We start from the raw sequence: 26,822 nt of genomic DNA, 5'->3' as shown, positions 1-26,822 counted from the left end.
AAGCAATCTTCCCACTATGGCCTCCCAAAGTGCTGGGATTACAGGTGTGGGCCACCACTCCCAGCCCAGCAAACTAGTTCTAAAATCCATATGAAAATGTGAAAGCCCTGGAATAGTAAAAACAACTTTGAAAAAGAAGTTGGAGGGCTGGCCAGGAGCAGTGGCTCACACATGTAATGTGAGGCAGTAAAATCACTCGAGGCAGGAAGATCACTTGAGTCCAGGAGTTCAACACCACCAGCCTGGGCAACATAGGGAGACCCTGTCTCTATAAAAATAAACATAAAAATAGTAGGGCATGGTGGCCTGCTATTGAAAGGAAATAAACAGATGAGCCTCGGTTTTCTTGTGCTATAAAACAGGAAAGCTATCAAAGACTACTGGGGTCACATCAAAAGGACAAAGGAGCCAAATTAAATTGGTTTCCACTGAACTAAGATGAGACAATATGAACATCGATAAGAATAATGTCTACGGTGCCTGAAACATATTAAATACATAAATATCCATTAATTTATAATCACACTGTAAATCAAACAAAACACATTAGTCATTTTTGGAGGTTAGTGGGGCACTAAGTCATTTCATTATTCTAAATACGAACAAAGAGAAATAATTCTGCCCTTCCTGTACAAACCATATTTCAAAGTAATAAAAAAGTTAATGAAGGAAAAAGTCTTCTTCATAGAAAAATTCTACCTAATACAGAATAATAATAAAATTAGAAAAAATCCCTATTTTGTATGCCTTAATCTAAGAATGGATCTAGTCAACAATCAATGGCTGCTAAAATCACTGGATGAAAGGCTGATGCAGAACTTTTAGAAAAGGATGGATAATGTTGACAATACTCATCAAAAGTAGTGAGTGGGAAGAATAAAGAAACTAAGAATGCAAAAAATGTTAATAATCACTGAAGCTAGATGAGTCTACAGGGGAGTTAATTATATTATTCTTTCCATTTTTATTGTTGAAAATGTCCACAATTAAAAAAAATACACAACTCCAATTGGCATAATTAAGGTGAGACAAAGCACTGGTGAGTACACAGATGTTTCTATATTACTATTTTTTTTTTTTTGGACGGAGTTTCACAGTTTTGCCCAGGCTGGAGTGAAGTGGTGTGATCTCTGCTCACTACAACCTCCGCCCCCTGGGTTCAAGCAGTTCTCCTGCCTCAGCCTCCCAAGTAGCTGGGATTACGGGTGCCTGCCATCACGCCTGGCTAATTTTTGTATTTTTAGTAGAGACAGGGTTTCACCATGTTGGCCAGGCTGGTCTCAAACTCCTGACCTCAGGTGATACACCCAACTCAGCTTCCCAAAGTGCTGGGATTACAGGCGTGAGCCACCGCGCCCAGCCTACTCTCTTTTTATCTGTGGATTTGAAATATTTCTTTTCTTTTCTTTTTTTTTTTTTTTTTGAGATGGAGTCTCACTCTGTTGCCTAGGCTGGAGTGCAGTGGTGTGATCTCGGCTCACTGCAACCTCCGCCTCCCGGGTTCAAACAATTCTCCTGCCTCAGCTTCCTGAGTAGCTGGGACTACAGGTGCCTGCCACCATGCTTGACCAATTTTTGTATTTTTTTGTAGAGACAGGGTTTCGCCATGTTGGCCAGGCTGGTCTCGAACTCCTGACCTCAGGTGATTCACCCGCCTCCGCCTCCCAAACTGCTGAGATTACAGGGGTGAGCCACCAACCCTGGCCTGAAATATTTCACAGTAAGCATGGTTTAACGTGGAACTAAACTACCAAAAAATTAAATAAGATTGAAGCATACAGAAGGAATACAACTTAAAGCATTATTTTTTTAATCACTCATCTTTAATAATAAAATAGGTTCCCATGCAGTACATACCTCAGACATAAAGTTAAGGTTCTGTTTAACAACAACCAAAAAAAAATTGGATGGAAAAGTGTCACTAAATAACAATCAAGACCTTAAATTCATATCCAAGCAAAAAGACCAAGAATAAGTTAACCCAACTTGTTTACAAAACTAATTATTTGTCAAGTAATCTTTTACAGTAGAGCTGCCTCAATGAACTGCCTCAGACTTAATCTCAATTGTGTAGCTTATTTCCTTTCTTTCTTACCAGGGATAAAAAGTATCTGAACGAATGTGTCGTTAAATTAAGGGATACTTTCCCAAAAACAATAAAAAAGTTTAAAAATAAAAACTGTCATTTACTTATAAAATATCAAATAAGGCCTCTGACTGAGAAAAGAAATCTATGTAATGTTTGGGCCATTAGCCCTTTTCTATTCAATCAGTCTCATCCACCCCACTCAGCCCAAACTTAAGATAGGAAAATTCTGAAGTGTAAAATGGTTTTGAATTTTACCAGTATATGAAATTATACATAAAAATTACCATATAAAGTAATATTTATTTAACAAATTATATACTCAAAGTAGAATTTTCTATTTGTCTTTAATATGCCTTCAATATAAATGAGTATAATATATTTCATCATGTTTGACACTCTTCTTTTATCCCTTTTTACTACAATCACCACAACATTAGAAAATTTAGGTTTCAACTGATGTTAAAGCACATTTCTATAACTGGTGGCTTTTTTAAAATTTACATACTATATATTTGACTTTTTTTTTAAATATATATATTTTTTGAGACAGAGTCTTGCCCTGTTGCCCAGGCTGGAGTGTAATGGCACGATCTCAGCTCACTGCAACCTCCGCCTCCCGGGTTCAAGCGATTCTCCTGCCTCAGCCTCCCAAGTAGCTGGGATTACAGGCACATGCCTCCACGCCCAGCTAATTTTTGTATTTTTAGTAGGGACGGCATTTCACCATGTTGGCCAGGCTGGTCTCAAACTCCTGACCTCGTGATCCACCAGCCTCGGCCTCCCAAAGTGCTGGGATTACAGGCGTGAGCCACTGCGCCCGGCATATTTGACGTTTTAAAAGACAACAGAAAACAAATACTTCTAAATCCACAGATTACCCCACCTCTACCCCTGCTTTCAGCTGAAAGGTTTTAAGAAAAATCTTACAGGTTATGAGGACCAGATGGAGCTTAAAAACAGATCCAGAATTTTTTTTTTGAAATTTTAATTTAAAACGGTTCTATGAGCCAGAGGAATTCCCAATTCACTTTGAAATTACCATACCTATTTTGCCGTATCAAACATTTCAATTCTGTTAATTAAATGAACTACATAGTATCCTTAAAAATCAGCCAGAGAAGAGAAAAACAAATCTCATCTTCATTATTGACTTCGAACCAAAACTTATTCTTTCAAAGGAGAAGTTTAACCTACTAAAATGTCTACTATAAAAGATTTTCTTTCTTAGAAAGTAGTATTCCTTCTTTTTCATTCCTGAAATGGTATTTCTTATACTTAAACAAGTTACGGACAATTGTTAGCTAAGTATCAGTTATGGTAAACTGTTAAAATTAAATTATCTCTTTTGTTTATGGTACATATAACATTCCTATAGCCTTTAAAACTTAATTTTCTTTCACAAAAATTTAAATAAATGTGAAAGTAGGTAATCACTAAAGCTGAAGTCTCATGGTACATAAACTTTGTATTAACTTTGATGCCAAATAAGGATGAAATTTAGCATGCAAATCTTCCATTCACAAAACAGTGGCAAAACTTTATATTTTTAAATTGGTATAATTTTATGAATTCTCAAACATTTATTGGGAATATTCAAGTTTACCTAATTAATCACCCAGAAAGCCAGCAGCACTGCCAAAAGTTCTTGCTATATTCAGTAGTCACTGTGAAAATCTTTCATTTCTTTACCAATTGGCAATGGCTCAGTTTCTATTTTCCAATTACGTTTTGGAATAAAGTCTATGACCATTAACTATGCATTTTTGTTGCTATCTCATAGCCAGTACACTGTACATATTTAAAGAGAACAAAATAAGGGATTGAATTTTCTGTTCATTCATTCATTCACTTATTTGACCATTTGGAGCCATGTAAGAAGCTCACAGACTCAGAAGCTCTTCAGCTCTTCCTCAGACTCAAGTCACTGCTGGTCACTAATGCTGACAAAGAAGTACTTTCCGACACATCATCTTTCCTCAGGTTCAAAAGTGATTCTCCAGTTATTTGTAGGATCTCTCTAATGCCTTTGTTTTCTTGTTCAAGTTGAAATATTAGTTCCGGTTCCTTGCAATCCTGTTGCTTGTCAATTTCAATGGCTTTCCTCATTACTGCTGCCATTTCAGTTATCTGGTCAACATGTGCTTGTATCCTTGGAGTGCTGCTCTTGTTAACTTCCATTATTATTCCCGGATCATCTTTTTTGCTAGCCATTAGCAATCTAACCATTTGTTCTCGATACTTGCTCATCGTAAGTTCCAAGGCCGACTGATGTTCTTCCAGAGATGTACGCAATTCTTTTCTTTCTTGTTGCAATTCTCTGATTTGTCTGTTTTCTTGCTGGATTCCCATAACTAATGTGGACCGTGGCCGATGTTCTTGCGACTTCATTAAGTTCTTGAATTTCTTTCTGATACTGCTTCATGGCTTCGACTCGCTTGTTGAGAGCTGTGGTTTGCTCAATCAGAGATTCTGCTGCATCATCTTGATCTCTTAATCTTTCAACAAGACTTTTAGCATCAGCAAGTGCCTTCTCAATTGGGCAACTCATTTCTAAAGATATATCCTGCTCTTAGTCCCTCACAGCCGTCAGCTGTGGCGATGAGGACTCAAAGCCTCTACCAACAGGGACCTATGCACCCAAGGGAAGAGACTCCGCGCCCCTAATCTGCCTCCTCAGGGAGCAGAGGCTGAACCAGACGGAGGCAGCGGAGGGGTGGCCGTGAAGCCAGTAGCGTTTAGCCCCATCACCGGCGGGGGAGACACCTCTGCCAACCGCCTCTGCCAGGCGTGCCAAAAGGACTCCAGCCTTGCAGGATTTCCTTCCTCGCGTTACGGTGGGGCAGAGCCGACCACTTGCAGCTTTGCGGGAGAAGGCTGGGCGGGGTCCTTCCAACTTAAAGCATTCTGAGGTTCCTGAATTATTCAGAAACTCAAAGATATTAATCTTGGACTTCAGTAAGTATGCATGTTAAAAATTTAACAGTTAACTACTAAACAGAGAAATAGAATGTTCAACTTAAAAATCAGAAGAAAAAAGGACTCCATATATACAACAGAATGCAGATAAGAAGTGTGGTCACCATGGCTCACACTTGTAATCCCAACACTTTCGGAGGCCAATGTGAGAGGACTGCTTGAGACCAGGAGTTCAAGACCAGCCTGGCCAACATGGTGAGATCCCATCTCTACAAAAAAATAAAAATTAGCTGGGCATGGGGACTTGTGCCTACAGTACCAGCTACTTAGGAGGCTGAAGAGGGAAGATCACTTGAGCCTGGGAGGTTGGGGCTGAAGTGAGCTAGGATTATGCCACTGCACTCCAGCCTGGGCAAAAGAATGTGACCTTGTCTCTAAAAAAAAAAAGGAAAAAAAAATGTGGTTCAAGGCTAGGCATGGTGGCTCATGCCTGTAATCCCAGCACTTTGGGAGGCTGAGGCAGGTGGATTACTTGAGGCCAGAAGTTCAAGACCAGCCTGAGTAACATGGCAAAACCCCATATATACAAAAAATAAAAAAATTAGTCCAGCATGGTGGCACATGCCTGTAGTCCCAATTGCTCAGAGGCTGAAGCAGGAGGATATATTGAGCCCATGAGTTTGAGGCTGCAGTAAGCCATGATTGCACCACTGCACTCCAGCCAGGGTGACAGAGAGAGACCCTGTCAGGGGAAAACAAATTATTAAAAAAAAAAAAAAGTATGGTTCAAAAAACAAATATAAATGAAAACAGCAGAAATAAGTCTAAACTATCAGTAATCACATTAAATATGAAAAGATTACATTTATCAAGACAATCAGATTTTTGAAATACAACTATGTACAGCTTACCAAAAAACACTTAAAGCAAAGTAAGCCAGAGGGCTGACAATTTAAAAGATGGTTTTAAAAAAATGTGCTACACAAATATTAATCAAAAAATCTTACTGGTATTCATTCATTAATATTAGTAACAGAGACAAAAAGACTTAAAGTGAAAAAGCCAGGCACAGTGGTGCACGGTGTATTCATTCATTAATATTAGTAACTCATTCATTAATATTAGTAACAGAGACAAAAAGACTTAAAGTGAAAAAGCCAGGCACAGTGGTGCACGCCTGTAGTTCCAGCTACCCAACAGGCTGAGGCAGGAGGATTGCTTGAGCCCACAAGTTTGAAGCCAGGCTGGGCTATAATATAGCAAGACCCTGCCTCAAAAAAAATAAATACTTAAAGCAAAAGGCATTAATATGTGATCATAAAGAGAGAGCCCACAGGATTCATCAAAAGAGAACCCCTTACACCTGGAGTAAGATACTCCTCTCCATCATGAACATATGTGTCAGCAGGGGATCTAGGTAAGAACGCCCCTGCTCCCTCCCCACACTCCCACCCTCACCTCCAGTGCCTGCCTGCTCTCCACCAGGCCTAATCTCTTCAGGTTCTTTATCTCTGCTTATGCTGTCCATCAAAGAAGCCCCAGACTCCCACATCTCTCATCTCCCACATCCTTTTTTTTTTTTTTTTTTTGAGACAGAGTCTAGTTCTGTTGCCCGGGCTGGAGTGTGCAGTGGCGTGATCTCAGCTCACTGCAACCTCAACCTCCCAGGTTCAAGCGATTCTCCTGCCTCAGCCTCCTGAGTAGCTGGGATTACAGGAGTGCATCACCGCACCTGGCCAATTTTTGTATTTTTAGTAGAGATGGGTTTTCACCAAGTTGGTCAGGCTGGTCCCAAACTCCTAACCTCAGGTTATCCACCCACCTCAGCCTCTCAAAGTGCTGGGATTACAGGCATGAGCCACCACGCCCAGCCTCATCTCCCACATTCTAATCCCCACACTGTTCTGCATATCTCTAGTTCTGTCTCCATGTGTCATCCACCTCTCCAAACTTTCAAATGCTTTTCCTACATTTTCAGCATCTTCTTTGAATATTCCCTTCAACTTCTTGCTCTAATTAAAAGCTGGTTCTCCTCTGGGGCCACACTGGCCTCTGGGGCCCTAAAGTGGTGTAAGTTACCTTCCCCATCCCTCTCATACCACTGGACCTGGGGGTGAGGTAAGTGTCCTCTTTGCTCCTTACAAATGTTTCCAAATCAGTCTCCCTCCTTATTCCCTAAAAAAAACACAAAACCTTACATTGTCCTATAAAAATTCTGTTACCCATTACCTGGCTTACTGTGACTTTCTACACTACTATCTTAACTCTCAGTGATTTCACAAAGATGATCTTTCCATACCCTATCTCTCTGAATTCCTTGTCTCAGTTCTTTCAATTTCTCACCTCCACTGATCTTGTCCTTTACCCACTCAGCCCATGATCATGCTCTCACAATATCAATTATCTCCCACTGTCCAACAATGACCCACTATCTTCATGGTTCAGTCTCTCACATACCCAAACTCCAGCAGCTTCTGATCCCACCAGGACCTTCCATCCATTGCTTCTCCCATCTTTTCACCATCTCTTAGCCACTTCATGTCCTCCCCTCCTTACCTGGTTAGAATTCCACAGTATATTATACCACTCCCTTGCATACACAGGTACCCTCTATCCCTTCCCTTCTCCTGCTTTGTTTGGCTATCTTGGCAAAACCCCTCCCTGGTTAAATCCACTCCAAACATAAACCCTTGCAGCTGAATATGGCTAGAGGAAATAAACCACATTGACTGATCTCACTTTAAATTTATAACCACAGAGGCCGGGCACAGTAGCTCACGCCTATAATCCCAGCACTTTGGGAGGCCAAGGCGGGCAGATCACCTGAGAGGTCAGGAGTTTGAGACCAGCCTGGCCAACATGGTGAAACCCCGTCTCTACTAAAAATACAAAAATTAGTTGGGCATGGTGGCGCGTGCCTGTAATCCCAGCTACTGGGAGGCTGAGGCAGGAGAATGGCTTGAACCAAGGAGGCGGAGGTTGCAGTGAGCTGAGATGGTGCCACTGCACTCCAGCCTGGGTGACAGAGCGAGACTCTGTCTCAAATAAATAACCACAAGCTGCGCACAGTGGCTCACACCTGTAATCCCAGCACTTTGGGGGCCGAGGCAGGTGGATCACTTGTGGTCAGGTGTTTGAGACCAGCCTGGCCAACATGGTGAAACCCTGACTCTACTAAAAAAAAATATGAAAATTAGCCAGGCATGATGGCATGCACCTGTAATCCCAGTTACTTGGGAGGCTGAGGCACGAGAATCACTTGAACCTGGGAGGCAGAGGTTGCAGTAAGATCGCATTACTGCACTCCAGCCTGGGAGACAGAGCAAGACTCTGTCTCAAAAAAAAAAAAACAACAAAATTGTAACTGCAAACCTCAAGGGGCTCTCTATGCTCCCTGGCAATCATACACTATTTCCCTGCTGCAGCCATTCTCCCATTCTCCTAAACAATTCACACCTTTTCCTCTTTACACAAACCTCCGTCACCCTCCTCATCCTCACTCTCAGCTGAGCACTTTATTTCCTAATTCACTGAGAATATTAAAACAATCAGAAGAAAATTTTTCACAAACTCCCACTGCCAATTCAATCCACCTACTTGATGGGTGGGTTTAAGATATATTTTGAAGATTAAATCAACAGGAATTGGAGACATATTTGATGTGAGGTATGAGGAAGAAAAGGAAATCAAAGACAACTTTTAGATCTTTCCTCAAATATTAGTTTCTCAACAAGGCCTTCCCTCACTACATCTGAATCTATCACTGTCTCTATCTCTCTCTGTCTCTGTCACACACACACACACACACACACACACACACATTTATATACTTACATGCTCACACAGTCTCCCCCTCCTTTGGGGGGGTGTTTTTTTCATGTTTTTTTTTTTTTTTTTTTTGAAATACCATTTATTACCCCATGAAATACTAAACATTTCACTCCTTCGCTTAATATCTGCCCTCTCCACTAGAATATAAGCTGCATTCAGGCAAGAATTTTCATGCTTAGTTTACTCCTATGTACCTGGCTCATAGTAGGCACTCAGTAAAACTTCATTAAAGAAATGAATGGGCTGGGCGTGGTGGGTCACACCTGTAATCCTAGCACTTTGAGAGGCTGAGGCGGGCAAATCACCTGAGGTCGGGAGTTCCAGACCAGCCTGACCGACATGGAGAAACCCCGTCTCTACTAAAAATACAAAATTAGCTGGGCATGGTGGTGCACACCTGTAATCCCAGCTACTCAGGAGGGTGAGGCAGGATAATTGCTTGAACCCGGTAAGCGAAGGTTGTGGTGAGCCAAGGTCACGCCATTGCACTCAGCCTGGGCAACAAAAGTGCAATGCCATCTCAAAAAAAAAAAAAAAAGAAAGATTTTTGGCATGAGCAAACGTATGGATGATCGTATTTACACAGAAAAAGAACAGGTGTAGGGTGAGAAGAATCATGGTCTCTGTAGGAGGGAGCTTATAATCTAGTGAGAAAAAGACACTAGATTGTATTTGAAACATACATTTACAACACATTAGGATTCTATGATTTGTTAACTGAAGAAAGCAAAATTGCAGTATATTGTATGATCTCACTGTTATCAAAAAACATATTTATGCATGCTTTTATATATACATACACACTTGCACACATGTAGGCACATACAAACACATACAAACACATACATACATGTTTCTACATCTATACAGAAAATGTTCTGGTAGGAAAAATACCAATCTGTTAGTCTGTGGGATAAGAACAGTACCATGTATGGGGAATGGGACTAAAGAGATAGTAGGGAGACTTTCACTTTTCAACTTATACATGTTGTACAATAAGCATATTACATTTGAAATTTTAAAAAGAGAGAAGAAAAAGCATCATCTGCCTAAAAGGAAAAGAAATCATATTTAACAAAGGATTAATATCCAGAATGTAGCCAGGCACAGTGGCTCATGCCGTAATCCCAGCACTTTGGGAGGCAAGGCAAGAAGATTACTTGAGGCAAGAATTCAAGACTACCCTGGGCAATATACAGCAAGAGCCCATCTCCGAGATTTTTTAAGATATTAGTGGAAAAACTGGAGGAATCCAAACCAAGTCTATAATAGTGTAGTGTTAATTTCTTAGTTTTAATAAATGCCCTATGGTTATGAAAGGTTAACATTAGGGGAAGCTGCGAGAAGGGAACATGGGAGCTCTTTGTACTATCTTTACTCTTCTGTAAATCTAAAATTATGTCAAAGTACATTGTTTTTAAAAAGTAAAGCAATTTAGTAGTATTCACCAAAATGTTTAGAAGAGCATAACCTTTCACCTAGCAAATTCACTTCTAGCAACCTAGAGATTCACACATGCCCGACAAGAACCATATAAAAAAGTGGTTCATTAAAACACTGTTAGAAACACCTAGATATATCCATTAATTGGGAAATGGTTAAATAAAATGGTATATACATTTTATGCAATAAACACCATGCAGAAAGAATAAAGTGGGTCGGGCAAGACGGCTCATGTCTGTAAGCACAACACTTTAAGAGGCTGAGGTGGGAGGATCACCTGAGTCCAGGAGTTCAAGACCAGCCTGGGCAATACAGTGAGACCTTGACTTTACAAAAAAATTTAAATATTAGCAAGCATGGCCTGTAGTCCTAGCTACTTGGGAGGCTGAGACGGGAGGATCACTTGAGCCTGTGTGGCTGAGGATGCAGTAAGATGAGATGATGTCACTGCGCTCCAGCCAGGGTGGCAGAGCAAAACCCTGTCTCGAAAAATAAATAAAAATAAAGAGGATCTGACATAAAAAAATTTCCAAGACACACATAAAAAGTTAAAGAATAATATATAAAAAATCATTAAAAAAATACATACAATCCAGGCATGGTGTCTCATGCCTGTAATCCCAGCACTTTGAGAGGCCAAGGCAGGCGGATCACCTGAGGTCAGGAATTCGAGAGCAGCCTGGCCAACGTGGTGAAACCCCTTTTCTACTAAAAATACAAAACATTAGCCGGGCATGGTGGTGTACGCCTGTAATCCCAGCTACCTGGGAGGCTGAGGCAGGAGAATCTCTTGAACCTGGGAGGCGGAGGCTGCACTGAGCCGAAATTGTGCCACTGCACTCCAGCCTGGGTGACAGAGCAAGACTCTGTTTTAAAATAATAATAATAATAATAATAAAATTTAAAAGGCTGGGCGCAGTGGCTCATGCCTGTAATCCCAGCAGTTTGAAAGGCCAAGGTGGGTGGATAACCTGAGGTCAGGAGTTCGTGACCAGCCTGGCCAACATGGTGAAACTCCATCTCTACTAAAAATACAAAAATTAGCCGGGCGTGGTGGCATGCACCTGTAATCCTAGCTACTCAGGATGCTGAGCCAGGAGAATCACTTGAACCAGGGAGACACAGGTTGCAGTGAGCGGAGATAACGCTATTGCACTCCAGCCTGGGCAACAAGAGCGAAACTCTGTCTCAAACAAACAAACAAAATACAAAAATATACACTTTTAAACAGGCATATAAGTGTAAGCAGAACAATCTGAAGGCACAGACAAGGCTTATAACAAAGGTTACTTCTGGAGAGAGGAATGTTAATTAAGACAGTGTTATTTGGAAAGGGCTAGTGTTAGGGATCAAAGTAAAGGGGACCTTTTGCTTCACACACTCTACATTTCTATAATGCTTGAATTTTTTCATTACTCATAAATTACCCTGAAGTAAAAGATAAGATGAATAAGCACTTCATACGGTATAAAAATTCTTGTATCAGCACAAAATATCTTTGGAAGGATACAAAAGAGAAAGTGCTATCCATGGGGAAGAAAACTGGGAGACTGTCTTCACCATTTATCTCTGTACTGTCCAATTTTTTTACTGCATGCATGCACTGCTTTAAAAATTTTTAGTGCATTTTTAAAACTACACTAGGATAAGTGCTATTGTGAAAGTATGTAACAGATGTAACAGATTTTAATGGCTAAAAGCAGCATTTGAATCCACCCGAAAGACTTCAGTGAGGTTTGAGGAGTCACCAACTGACTTGGACAGCATTGCAGGCAGAGTTCACAAAATAGGTATAGGCACAGAGGCATCGCAAGAAACAGGAGAGTTCAGGACAAAGCTGCAGAGCACAGGGAGAGAGGGCCTTCAGAAGATATCTGAATAATCACCAGTTCCTGAATGCATACAGTTTCCATTGCTTATTCAAAGAAAATAACCAAATTTAGACTTACATATGGCTGTCTGTTCTGCTTAAAAGCTACTGTCTCACTCCAAATCACGATATAATGAAATGGCATGTCTACCTATAAACCTGGTAGAATATATTCATCAGTTCAAGATGGTTCAATCCTGACTGGAGGATAAAATTCTAAATAATTACTTTGGATCACCTATTCTCATCTATCTTCTTTTGAACACCCCATAAAACCAAGATGCAATAAGCATAAAACAATGATAACACATCAATCGCATACTATTAAATATAAAAAGTAGGCTTCCCTGACCCAGTTTTCAAAAAATTCTCATTGTGGCATTTATAGCAAATGTCTCATAACAGGGCAGAATGAAGAAAGATGATCTAAATCTCAGCTAAAACTAGAGGCACTATTGCCATTAATTCTTAGGAATTAATTAAACGTTCATAATATACTGATTTCTGCCAAAGATAAACTGATTTTATGTATACATGTTTCTAATTTCTTGATTTGGGAGCATCAATTAAAAGCAAAGTATCAACACTGACAGAGTCAAATCTTTATTGGCCATAAATATAGGTTTTGTTGCATCTCCACTCCTACTTGGAAAAACTAGGCAAAATTTCCTTCCAATTCAGACCACATGTGGCAAAAATAATTACAACTATAGTATTAGCTAATAGTTATTGAGTGCGTGCTATATGTACTCATGGAGTGTTTTACAGCAATTAAAATTCAATGGTTATAACTCAACAAAAAGACAAGCCAATTTGAAAATGGGCAAAGGACTTAATAGACATTTCTCCAAGAAGATATACGAATGGCCAACAAGCAAATAAAAAGATGTTCAACATCACTAGTCATTGCAGAAATGCAAATAAAAAGCACGAGATACCACTTCACATCTACTAGGATAGCTAAAATTAAAAACAACAACAACAACAAATGTTGACAAGGATGTGGAGAAATCAGACTCCTCATATGTTGCTGGTAGGAATGTAAAATGGTACAGCTGCTATGGAAAACTGTATGGTGGTTTGTCAAAAAGTTAAATATAGAATTATTATATGTACACTATGACACCAGCTTTTGAGGAAAAAAAAAAAAAAAAGAATTACTATATGACCCAGCAATTCCACTTTTAGGTATAGACACAAAACAACTCAAAACAGGTATTCAAACAAATACTATACATGAATGTTCACGGTAACCTTATTCACAATAGGCAAAGGTGGAAAAGACACAACTAGCCATCAATAGATAAACAGATTTTTTTTTTTTTGAGGCAGAGTCTTGCTCTGTCTCCCAGGCTGGAGGGTAGTGGTGCCATCTCGGCTCACTGCAACCTCTGCCCTCCCAGGTTCAAGTGATTCTCCTGTCTCAGCCTCCCAAGTAGCTGGGATTACAGGCTCATGCAACCACGCCTGGCTAATTTTTGTATTTTTAATAGAGGCGGGGTTTTGCCATGTTGGCCAGGCTGATCTCAAACTCCTGACCTCAGGTGATCCGCCCACCTCAGCCTCCCAAGGTGCTGAGATTACAGGTGTGAGCCACCGTGCGCAGCCAATAAACAGATTTTTTCAAATGACTTGGAAGGCATTGCAGGCAGAGGTGTATATCCAAACAACGGACTAGTATTTAGCCATAAAGAGGAATGAGGTTCTCAGTCAGGCATGGTGGTTTACGCCTGTAATCCCAGCACTTTGGGAGGCTGAGGTGGGAGGTTCACTTGAGTTTGAGGCTGCAGAGAGCCGTAATCACACCACTACACTCCAGCCTGGTCAACAGAGTGAGATTTTGTCTCAAAAAAAAAAAAAAAAAAAAAAAAGAGAGAGGATTGAGGTTCTGATACGTGAGACCAGTGGTTAAGCCTCAACGTTATGCTATGTCAGAAAAGCCAGACATAAAAGGTCATACATTGTGTGATTCCATTTATTTGAAATATACAGAATAGGTACATCCACATAGACAAAAAGCAAATCAGTGGTTGCCAGAGATGAGAGGAGGAAATAAAGAGTAAATATTTAATGAATACAGGGTCTCCTTTGGGGGTGATGAAAAAGTTCTGAAATCGGCCAGGCATGGTGGCTCATGCCTGTAATCCCAGCACTTTGGGAGGCCAAGGCGGGCAGATCACCTGAGGTCAGGAGTTTGAGACCAGCCTGACCAACATGGTGAAACCCCATCTCTACTAAAAATACAAAAATTAGCCAGGTGTGGTGGCGTGTGCCTGTAGTCTCAGGTACTTGGGAGGCTCAGACAGGAGAATCGCTTGAACCCGGGAGGCAGAGGTTGCGGTGAGCGGAGATCGTGCCACTGCACTCCAGCCTGGGCAACAGAGCGAGACTCCGTCTAAAAAAAAAAAAAAAAAAAAAAATTCGAACTAGATAGAGGTGATGGTTGTAGGACATAAAACGGTTAATTTCTGTTTTCTTTTTTTTTTTTTTTTTTGAGACGGAGTCTCGCTCTGTCACCCACGCTGGAGGGCAGTGGTGTGATCGCGGCTCATTGCAACCTCCACCTCCCGGGTTCACGCCATTCTGCTGCCTCAACCTCCTGAGTAACTGGGACTACAGGCACCCGCCACCATGCCCAGCTAATTATTTCTTTGTATTTTTAGTAGAGACGGGGTTTCACCATGTTAGCCAGGATGGTCTCGATCTCCTGACCTCGTGATCCGCCCACCTCAGCCTCCCAGAGTGCTAGGATTACAGGTGTGAGCCACCATGCCCGGCCAGTTAATTTTATGCTATATGAATTTCAACTCAAAAATAAAATCTGGGGCCAGGCACAGTGGCTCACACCTGTAATCCCAGCACTTTGGGAGGCCGAGGTGGGTGGATCATGAGGTCAGGAGTTCAAGACCAGCCTGACCAACATGGTGAAACCTTGTCTCTACTAAAAATATTTTTTAAAATTAGCCGGGCATAGTGGCACACACCTGTAATCCCAGCTACTCAGGAGGCTGAGGCAGGAGAATCACTTGAACCCAGGAGGCGGAGGTTGAAGTGAGCCAACATCGCACCACTGCACTCCAGCCTGGTCGACAGAGGGAGACTCCATCTCAAAAAAGAAAAAAAATAAAATAAAATAAAATAAAATAAAAATAATAAAATAAAATCTGATGGGCACAGAGGCTCATGACTATAATCCCAGCACTTTGGGAGGCTGAGGCCAGAGGATAGCTGAGCCTAGGAGTTCAAGACCAGCCTATGCAACATAGCAAGATCCTGTCTCTACAAAAAATTTTTAAATTAGCCAGGCATGATGGCATCCACCTGTAGTCCCAGCTACTTGGGAGACAGAGGCAAGAGGATTGCTTGACCCCAGCAGGTCGAGGCTGCAGTAAGCCATGATCATGCCACTGTACTCTATCCTAGGCGACAAGGCTAGACGCTGTCTCAAAAAAAATAAAATTGGCCAGGCGTGGTGGCTCATGCCTGTAATCCCAGCACTTTGGGAGGCCAAGGCGGGCAGATCATGAGGTCAGGAGATAGAGATCATCCTGACTAAAACAGTGAAACCTGTCTCTACTAAAAAATACAAAAAATTAGCCAGGCGTGGAGGCACGCGCCTGTAGTCCCAGCTACTCGGGAGGCTGAGGCAAGACAATCGCTTGAACCCAGGAGGCGGAGGTTGCAGTGAGCCGAGTTCGAGCCACTGCACTCCAGCCTGGGTGACAGAGTGAGACTCTGTCTCAAAAGAAGAATAAAATAAAATATAATAAACATTAATTCAAAATAAATATCGCAGCACTTTGGGAGGCTGAGGCGGGCGGATCATGAGGTCAGGAGTTTGAGACCAGCCTGGCCAACATGGTGAAACCCCATCTCTACTAAAAATACAAAAATTAGCCAGGCGTGGTGGCGAGCACCTATAATCCCAACTACTCAGGAGGCTGAGGCAGGGGAATCGCTTGAACCCTGGAGCTGGAGGTGGCAGTGAGCCAAGATCGTGCCATTGTGCTGCAGCCTGGGTGTCAAGAGCAAGACTCTGTCTCAAAAAATAAATAAATAAAATAAACAAAATGCAATAATCATGACAACTCTATAGTAGGGATTACTACTGCATCCATTTTACAGATACAGAAACGTAGGCTCAGAGAAATTAAATGACTTGACCAACGGAATAGGTAGGGGAGTAGATTCAAAGCTAGATTTGTGTACTCAATGGCTTGTGCTTTTAACTAACATCTCATACAGCTTCCCTATTTTAATAAGTTAAAAGAAAAATATTGGAAATATTATACATAGAAATAACTATACTATCAATATTGGCCTGATCATATTATATATAGAAATATTATAACTATACTATCAATACTGGCCTGATCATAACTAACGCCATTCAGTAGATACACATGTCAGGCATCAGAAACTTCAGCTGCCAAAAAGGTTAATAATATACTTGGGGCTATTTCACAATGGAAGTAATTAGCCAGTACAGTGTGAAAGGATGATGTGTTCTCAGCTTTACTGCCCAATGAAAAATGTAATCATATAAAAATTGAATATAATCCTACTTAATGTTGCTGAAATGTTAAGATTTCAGGTAACAAGTAATCAGGATGAAAGTACCAAATATCCTTCCTTTTTTCAGAAGCTTTTTCATCAGGCTAGAGACCAAACACACATTTAGTAGTCGTTGTTACGCATTGTTCCCTGTGCTCCCAAATTACAATAATATCATATAATAATATCCTATAGTCTAATTTATAGGATCATCATAACATTATGGAATGGTAGGCTAATGACAAATGCCAAATATCAACTTTTAAAATTCCTAGATACAATACAACCTTTGAGTAATAACAGAGGTGAAAAAGATTAACCAACTAAGCCTTGTTTAAAGCATTATCAACTTAAGAAATTAGACAGCCATTTCAACAAACCTAGTGTATTCAGTGTGTATATTCTAGATGAACAAAAAAAAGAAGAAGAAGAAAGAAAACCTCCTGTGTGCTGATAAAATTAACAAAACACTGGGCTGGGCACGGTGGCTCATGCCTGTAATCCCAGCACTTTGGGAAACCGAGGCAGGTGGATCACAAGGTCAGGAGTTCAAGACCAACCTGGCCAAGATGGTGAAACCCGTCTCTACTGAAAATACAAAAATTAGCCAGGCACAGTGGCAGGAGCCTGTAATGCCAGCTACTCGGGAGGCTGAGGCAGGAGAATCACTTGAACCTGGGAGGCAGAGGTTGCAGTGAGCCAAGATTGCATCACTGCACTCCAGCATGGGTGACAGAGTGAAACTCCATCTCAAAAAAAAAAAAAAAAAAAAAAAATCAGGCCAGGTGCAGTGGCTCATGCCTGTAATCCAAGCATTTTGGGAGGCCAAGACGGAAGGATCATTTGAGGCCAGGAGTTTGAGACCAGCCTGGACCCTGTCTCTACTTAAAAATTAGCAGTACCAGATGGCGAGCACCTGCATTCCCAGCTACTTGGGAGGCTGAGGCAGGAGGATCACTTAAACCCTGGGAGGCAGAGGTTGCAGTGAGCCAAGATTGTGCCACTGCACTCCAGCTTAGGAGACAGAGCAAGACCCTGTCTCAAAAAAAAAAAAAGTTTAAGCTACATAGCTGGCTTCATCTGCAGTGTTATGTCCCACCTACCATTCAGCTACAATACTTTAACTTCCCATTATTACATTAGTTACAGGTGAGTTTCACTGTTTTCATCACGTCACAAAGCTTTTCACGAAGGCATGCTATACAAAAGGCTCCTGCAGGACATGCAGATAGATTACAAGAGCAATTTACTATAAAAATGTAACTAGATATCCAAACAAGGTAAGCAGAAGAGTCACTTCTGCCACACACTAACGTACATTTTGAATCATTTTTAACAGTAGGCCAGGAAGAGCCAGCAGTGGGCTAACCACACTGACATACTATGATCAGAGACCAAGTGGATAAGGTAAGGAAAAGTACTGCTCAACTACAGAGGGTAGCCTTAAAACAAAAGCAAGTTATTTAAAATAGGAAAGACTGCAGCTTTTACAAATTCTTTTTCAGTCCTATCCAGGTCAGTAAGAAGTAATATCATTGGCAGCATCTTCAAGTACAAAAGATATTTACTTATCTATCCTGGCTCATTCACAATCATATAATGGCCTCATCACAAACATCCTTCTCCTCCGTCCTAATACCCTTTAGCAAATTCTAAAGACCACTACCACCACACACACACACCCACACCCACACATACACACTACATAACTTGTAATCATACATCTTGCTAATTAAGTAATGTAAAAATCATCCTTCTTACCAGCAATCCAAGGTTATTTATTATAGGATTTGGACTGATAAGAATCCCTGTGTAACCCTTGGAGATCCCCCAAAACTTCCAATCAACCTATGTCTTTTTTTTTTTTTTTTTAAGACAGATCCTCGCTGTTTCCCAGGCTGGAATGCAGTGGCACAATCTCAGCCCACTGCAATCTCCGCCTGCCAGGTTCAAGTGATTCTCCTGCCTCAGCCTCCTGAGTAACTGGGATTACAGGCATGCACCAACACACCCGGCTAATTTTTGTATTTTTAGTAGAGATGAGGTTTTGCCATGTTGGCCAGGCCCGTCTTGAACTCCTGACCTTAAGTGATCTGCCTGCCTCGGCCTCCCAAAGTGCTGGGATTACAGGCATGAGCCACCATGCCCAGCCTTCAATTTATGTCTTAACCACAAATTAGTCATAGGACAATAGCTGCAGAAGTTACCTTTAAGTAACGTCTATATCCTCAGACCCTGCAGAATGTTTCAAGGGCCTGCAACTACTGAAGAATCTGTATAGAAGATGGTATATATTTCAGGAACCCATTCCTATAGGCTGCCATGGTAGATGTGAACATGGGAGAGTAAATACTGGCCTCTGGCCTATCCTTAATATCAGTGACTAAAGATAATAAAGTGAGCTGGGCACTGTGGCTCACACCTGTAATCCCAGCACTTTGGAAGGCCAAGGCAGGAGGATCACTTGAACCCAGAAGTTCAAGACCAGCCTGGGCAACAAAGCAAGACCCTGTCTCTACAAACAATTTTAAAACTAGCTGAGTGCCATGGTGTGTGCCTGTAGTCCTAGCTACTAAGGCTGAGGTGACAGAATCACTTGAGTTCAAGGAGTTCAAGGATGCAGAGAACTATGATGGCACCAGTGCACTCCAGCCTGGGTGACAGAGCAAGACCCTATCTCCAAAAAAAATAAAAATTAAAAAATAATAACACATTTATAAACTTCACAATTTTTTTTTAATTGTTTAGAGACAGGGTCTCTGTTGTTTAGGTTGGAGTGCAGTGACATGATCATAGCTCACTACAATCTCAAACTCTTGGGCTCAAGCAATCCTTTTGCCCCAGCCTCCCCAGAATAGCTATGACTACAGGCGCCAGCCACTACGACCAGCTAATTTATTTATTTATTTAGAGATGGAATCTCGCACTGTCGCCTAGGCTGGAGTACAGTGGCACGATCTTGGCTCACTGCAACCTCTGCCTCCTGGGTTCAAGCAATTCTTCTGCCTTAGCCTCCCAAGTAGCTGGGACTACAGGTGCATGCCACCACGCTCGGCCAATTTTTGTATTTTTATTAGAGACAGGGTTTCACCATATTGACCAGGCAGGTCTAGAACTCCCGACCTCGTGATCCACCCACCTTGGCCTCCTAAAGTGCTGGGATTACAGGCATGAGCCACCATGCCCAGCTCTAATCTTTTAATTGTTTGTAGAGACAGGGTCTCGCTATGTTGCTGGTCTCAAACTCCTGGTCTGAAGTAATCCTCCCACCTTGGACTCTCAAAGTGCTAGGACTGAGGTCAAAGTGGCCTCCCACCATGCCCAGCCCCCAACAAATGTCAAATCTTTAGAAATATTTCAGAATCAATTCAACTGAATGGCAATTGGACTGGGTTTCAGACAGACCACCTCCAAAGTAAGTGTGGGCTCACAAAGTCTCCTAAAAGGCCCCCAGAAAATGGCATATGAGCCTGAAGTAACTATGTCACCCAATAATATCATGAAGCAAGATGCAGGGATAATTAACTTCCATGTAACATTTAGAAAACGCAATGTGAGGCTGGGCGCAGTGGCTCAATCATGTAATCCCAGCACTTTGGGAGGCCGAGGTGGTCGGATCACCTGAGGTCAGGAATTCAAGACCAGCCTGACCAACATGAAGAAACCCCCTCCCTACCTAAAAATACAAAAAATTAACTGGGCGTGGTGGCACTTGCCTGTAATCCCAGCTACTCAGGAGGCTGAGGCAGGAGAATCGCTTGAACCCGGGAGGCGGAGGTTGTGGTGAGCTGAGATCACGCCATTGCACTCCGGCCTGGGTGACAAAAGTAAAATTCCATCACACACACACACACACACACACACACACACACACACACACCAGAAAATGAAATGAGAGGCTAGGCTCATCCAAAGAGACAGTTCACTGCAGCTATTTCAGCCTTTTATATTTGGTATTATGTTACAGCTTGCATACTGTATAAGGAGGGAGAGAAAATGGAGCCAAATGACTTCAACCAATTTTACTTTCTATTCTGTCTATGTATTCCAGGTATCTGCTTGAAATATTTAAAGCATACAGCAGACACTAAAATTTTTTTTTAATGAAGGCAGGAAGATACAGAAGGTAAGCAGTAAGCAGCATCTCATGTAAAACATGTTTAAATGAAAAAAGTACCCTAAATTTTAATCAAAGGCAGCAAAGTATACTAAAAATGTTGACACATTTTACATAACATATAAAGCATTCTTAAGACAATCATTCATATTTGCACATAACTGGAAAGAACTGTATATAACAAATGGTTCCTTCCACACTGGATACATGAAAACTGGGTAAAACATTTCCTTTTGAATCATTTCCACCCTAAGTGTCCTGCTACCAATACAGAAAAAGTCAATAGAGAAAGCACCATCAAGTGCTACCTTCAGGTAGCATATGATAAAATCACCGCTTAAAAGTAACCAAGCCTCAGCAGGCCGCGGTGGTTCACGCATGTAATCTCAGCACTTTGAGAGGCGGAGGCGGGTGGATCACTTGAGGCCAGGAGTTCAAAATTAGACTGGTCAAAATGGCGAAACTTCATCTCTACTAAAAATACAAAAATTAGCCAGGTGTGGTGGTGCATGCCTGTAGTCTCAGCTACTTGGAGGCTGAGGCAGGAAAATCGCTTAAATCCAGGAGGCAGAGGTTGCAGTGAACTGAGATCGTGCCACTGTACTCCAGCCTGGGTGACAGAACAAGACTGTCTCCAAAAAAACAAATAAAAAATAAAAGTAACCAAGCCTACTCAAAACACTAAACATAGAATTACCATAGGATCCAGCAATTCTACTTCTGTGTAAATAAAAAAAAAAAAAACTGAAAGGAGGGCGATATAGTTTGAACCTGTGTCCCCACCAAATCTCATGTCAAATTGTAATCCCCAGTGTTGAAGGTAGGGCCTGGTGGGAGGTGACTGGAACATTGGGGTAGTTTCTCATGAATGGGTTAGTACCAGTCCCCTGGGGTTATTCTCACAAGATCTAGTTGTTTAAACGTGTGTAGCACTTCCCCCACCTCTCTCTCTTCCTCCTGCTCCAGCCACCTAGACATGCCTGCTTTCCCTTTGCCTCCTGCCATGATCATAAGTTTCCTAAGGCCTCCCCAGAAGCTGTTATGCTTCCTGTACAGCCTGCAGAACCATGAGCCAATTCAACCTCTTGTCTTTATAAATTACCCAGTCTCAGGTATTTCTTTACAGCAATATGAGAATGGACCAATACAGAGGGACTCAAACAAGTATTTGTACACCAAAATTCACAGCACCATTATTCACAACAGCCAAAAGGTGGAAGGAACCCAAATGTCCATTGAGAATTAAGGGATAAACAAAATGTGGTGTGTACATACAATGGAATATTATTCAGTCTTAAAAAGGAATAAGATTCTGACATATGCTACAACATGGATGAATTGTGAAGATATGCTAAGTGGTACACACCAGACACAAAAAAGTAAATATTGTATGATTCCACTTACATATGAGGTAACCAGGGTAGTCACATTCATAGAGACAGAAAGTAGAATATTGGTGGCCAGCAGCTGGGTAGAGAAAGAGAAACAAGGAATTATTGTTTAATAGGTGCAGAGCTTCAGTCTGGGAAAATAAAAAAGTTCCCAAGATGGATGGTGGTGATGGTTGCATAGCAATGTGAATGTACTTAATGCCACTGATCCATACACTTAAAAATGGTTAAAACGATAAATTTTTTGTTATGTGTAGTTTACCACAATAATTGTTTTTTTAAGTAAACAAAAAGGCCAGGTGAGGTGGCTCATGCTATAATTCCAACACTTTGGGAGGCCAAGGCAGGTGGATTGCTTGAGCCCAAGAGTTGGGGACCAGCCTGGGCAACACAGCGAAACCCTGACCCTACAAAAAAATACAAAAGTTAGCTGGGCGTGGTCAAACAGTGAGCCATGATTGTACCACTGCACTCCAGCCTGGGCGACAGAGTAAGATCCTTTCTGGGCAGGTGGGAGGAGGTTGCGGGGGAGTAAACAAACTAGCCAATACCAGCTACTCCGGAAGCTGGGGCAGGAAGATCTTTTAAGCCCAGGAGTTTGAGGCCAGACTGGGCAACCAGACTGGGCAACATAGTGAGATCCTGTCTCTAAAACATAAATAAATAACCAAGAACAACTGTCAAACATTTGTGACAAAAACATATTGAGAAAAGTGGAAGAGTCTGTAACAGGCAAGCTTTGCTGTCATCCTCCAGAGTCTAGATGACTTCGTTGAAAGTGAAGATCCCAGAAAAGAAGGGATGGACATGCTATTTTCATGTTGCTACAGATATACACTAAGCAACTGAGGAAGCTGAATTATATTCTAGAGGTCATTTGGTAATATAATGAATGGACTGTACTTCCTAACAATTACATCCAAAAAACACAAGCTTTTCCTTCCAGTTTCCAATGAAAGCAGCAAGACAGAAATAATCAGTTACACACATGAGAAGCCAGGTAGATCTGAAAGAGTGACTTTTAGTTCTCAGCTTTAATATGGTGACCCTACAATGGGAAACTGAAAGCAGCAATTTTTAGAATAGTATACACAAACTTTCTTCACTGCCATTATAAAGTGACTTTGTGTAAGTTACTTTTAGCCCTTCTGAACCTCATCTGAAAAATGAGAATAATACTTACAACTAACAGATAAGGTAATAATGTACACTGAGTTCAGTGCCTGGAATACATAAATGCTCAACAAATGAAAATTCCCTCCTGTCTTAGCCTGATCGGCCTCCAGGGGCTATGCTCATGTTTTGGCCATAACCTGTGGCTCCTCCCTCAGGCCCCAGGCTGTTTCCCTCAGTTCTAGCTGTTTCACTCCTAGTTTCTAACAGGATCCTATCTATATTTAGAGGTAATGCTAGTACCAATTGCGGGCTCAACAGGTGCTTGGAGGGCACCTGAGTACTGAGCAGTTTTCAACTGTTTTCCAGAGTTAATTGGTTTGACTCCACAACTGGCTGTCTTGACTTCTACAAGTAAGAATGCCACGTATGCACAGTACCTCAGCAGTACAAGACTAAACAGAAAACTAAGTGTGGTCGCAGGACAAATCCTAAGCAAAAAGATGTTTTTAGCCCTATTTATCAGGATCCCAGAGCTTTGTTAAATCACAGGAGCAGTAAACCTTCAATGAACTCTACAGAGTAGGCTACAGCCTACTAACTTAATCTTCATCTAAATCACAGTTATCAGACCCAAGTTTCAACCAGTTCATGCTGCTTTACTATAACCAAGATGAGGGTGAAGCAGAAAGAGCAAGCAGGCAGTGAAGATTTTAAAAAAGGCATCCGATACAGCTAGGTCTGAATAAAGCTTTGTTATTTACTAGCTCTGTGACCTTAGTAAATTATCTAATCTCTTAATTTACAAAATATGAAATAATTGTGAGGATTAAATGAGATAATACATACAAAAAAATCTTAGCACCTTGACTAGCCCACTGAAAGAGGTCAATTAAAAAAGAGGCACATTAGGCCGCGGTGGCTCACGCCTGTAATCCCAACACTTTGGGAGGCCAAGTCAGATGGATCAAGAGGTCAAGAGTTCGAGATCAGCCTGGCCAAGATGGTGAAACCCCCGTCCCTACTAAAAATACAAAAATTAGCCGGGCGCGGTGGCGGGCACCTGTAATCCCAGCTACTTGGGAGGCTGGGGTCGCTTGAACCCGGGAGATGGAGGTTGCAGTGAGCCGAGATCATGCCACTGCACTCTAGCCTGGGCAACAGAGTAAGACTCCATCTCAAAAAAAAAAAAAAAAAAAAAGAGGCACGTTGTCACTAATGAGAACACTGCACTCACTTCTTGCTTTGTTCAATTTTCATAACATCTAAGAAAAGTACAATTTAAATCATTATTTTTGTACCTTTGTAAAGTAACCTAAATGCTACCATTCAAGACCTAGCTGAGAAATATAAACTGATTAATGTCCATAAATCTTGGATGAGTCAGCAAAACTTAATGCCCAACAAATAAAAGGCTTAACATGGACTACTTATGAGCACACAATGGTCATTACAATTTCAAAATCAGCAATTTTCTATCTAGTACAATCACAAATTCGGTCTGGAAATCCAAATATTAAGGAAATGCAAAGATCATAATCCCAGAGATACTCTTCCACAATATTCCCAAATCACCTTAATTGAAACTGGAGGGTATGAGGCAGCCTGAGTATTTGAAGTTAACATCAAGAAATAATTTAAGGCAGAACCCCAAGTCTCTCCCACAAACATAAAACCAGTAGCAGATGGTACATGAACATTTCTCAGTGAGAAACTGCAATTCTAACAAAGTACAGATAACTTAATTTTATCCATCACCTTTTGGTCAAACTGAAAACAAACAACCAAGCTTTTGGTTCTCTCCAAAACACTGAACTCTGCATTATCACTGACCTAACTCAAAGCAAGATATTTTTGGTGATCTGTCCTCTCCTGCTTCATTAACCATAGGTAAATTACGAACAGTAGCCTGCTAAACAGAGGGGAAGTAAATATCACAGGCATGTTTTATCAATAAAATGGAGAAGCGATAATCAAATTATTTAAAGAACGGCTTGTACTCCTTAGCAGAAGGACAAGCTTGAGAAAGATCCACTTTCTAAAAGAACCTAATCATTCTGGATGAATTATGAGAAAAATATCAGTCTAGTCCAAAACTGACTGAATCTACCTTTCTGCTTTAATCCAAGTCCTAACCACATCTATTTATGTCTCTGCCTCTCTTCGCCTTATTTTCCATTCCGTCTCCCCCTTCAATTCCAAGAACGCCCTTCTATCCCTTATTTTCAAATCTCATTATTGCCCCCGAATGCTAAGGACCTCGCACACCCACGGAGGTGACCTTACGCATCCCCACTGCATTCCCAATTCATTGTATTCTCATCCCAAATGATTCTATTATTTCATTCTACCTCGCTCGTTGTTTCTTAAAATCCAATACCCCACACACGCTCACGCCAGCTCACGCCAGAGTCCCCCCCCCACACTCTATTGTTTCCCCGGCCTATCCCTCTGGAAACTCCCCAACTCGGACGCGGGTGTTTCACCCGCCCCACATACCCCAGGAACCTTCCACCCTCTGGGCACTTCGGGCCTCTACGGGCTCACATCCCCCTCCTTTCCGTCCCCCCGCCCCCAACTACCCCCTCCCCCTTTTTCCTCCCTCAACCTGCTCCCCGCACCTCGGCGCCCCTCTGAGCCCCCGTCAACCCCGCCACCCAACACCCTCAGCCTCACCTAGCCCAGGCCCCCGCAATCGCCTCGTCGCCCCAGCTCCGGGCTCCGCGTCCGGGACGCTCCCGGGTCTGAGAAGAGGAAAGGAGATACTCCGCCTCCCCTTCTAGAGCCACCGCCGCCGTCGCCGCCGCGCTCCTCCCCCAGCTCTCTCAGAGCCGGACGCCGCCCCGCCCCCACAGCCGCCTCCCGGCTTCTCTCCTAGGCCGGACTGCAGGCTGCGGCCGGAGCTCCAGCAGATCACCCCGACCCTCGCCGGGGCAGCGGCTCGCCCCGCCCCTGAGCCCTCTCGGGCGCGTGCGCGCCAGCCAGCCAGCCAGAGCTCAGGGCGCGTACTCGCGCCGGCGCGAATCCGGCGCGCCAAGCTCGAGGCTGTGGCAGCCAACGGGTGCGCGAACGCGGCTCGAGCGGCGAGACGGCCCGCGCACCGGAGACCGAGAGGATCGGGGAGAGGCGCGGGGCGGCGAGAGGTGGGCTCCGACCGGTCGGATTACCGCTCTTCTCGGGGCCCGGTTCCTCGCGTCTCGTACCGTCCGCAGGCTCGCGCGCCACCGGAGACTGGGAATTACCGGGGAAGGGAAGAGACTCGGGGAGCGGGTCGGGGACAAACTAGATGGAAGGGGAAAACGGGTGGGACTCGAGCTCGCGTCCGCGTGCAGCACAGCTCATACCCGCCGGCATCGGGTAGGGACCCGGCGCGCGCCGGGAATGGAGGGCCCGAGCTGAACTGACGGAAAGAGCCGAAACTCCCCCGGAGGTGGCCGAACGCGGGCGCCGCGATGGGAGTCGAGCGCGCGGCTTTTGCTCAATGTCCGGGTCGGGAAG

At 42.5% G+C, this 26,822-nt stretch overlaps 1 protein-coding gene and 1 pseudogene across 2 annotated transcripts in view; both read right to left on the bottom strand.

The window, feature by feature from the left end:
• SPATS2 (spermatogenesis associated serine rich 2) overlaps positions 1 to 26,306 on the bottom strand; it is a 165,231-nt gene extending 138,925 nt beyond the window's left edge. The window contains exons 1-2 of one of the 2 annotated variants that reach the window (XM_054445488.2): positions 26,001 to 26,277; positions 22,225 to 22,287 (exon numbers count right to left, since the gene is read on the bottom strand). The gene's annotated coding sequence lies outside the window, so the exon portion shown is untranslated. Of the gene's footprint in view, positions 1 to 22,224; positions 22,288 to 26,000 lie in introns of both variants that reach the window. The other variant, XM_054445490.2, reaches the window with a different exon arrangement.
• Positions 123 to 26,035, bottom strand: LOC129010887 (FGFR1 oncogene partner 2 homolog; annotated as a pseudogene).
• Positions 26,307 to 26,822: the final 516 nt, after the last annotated feature.

Source organism: Pongo pygmaeus, chromosome 10, assembly GCF_028885625.2.
Source record: "Pongo pygmaeus isolate AG05252 chromosome 10, NHGRI_mPonPyg2-v2.0_pri, whole genome shotgun sequence".
NCBI classification, from domain to species: domain Eukaryota; kingdom Metazoa; phylum Chordata; class Mammalia; order Primates; family Hominidae; genus Pongo; species Pongo pygmaeus.
The sequence above is the reverse complement of the archived record's forward strand: the minus strand, read 5'-3'. Positions and strand labels throughout refer to the sequence as shown.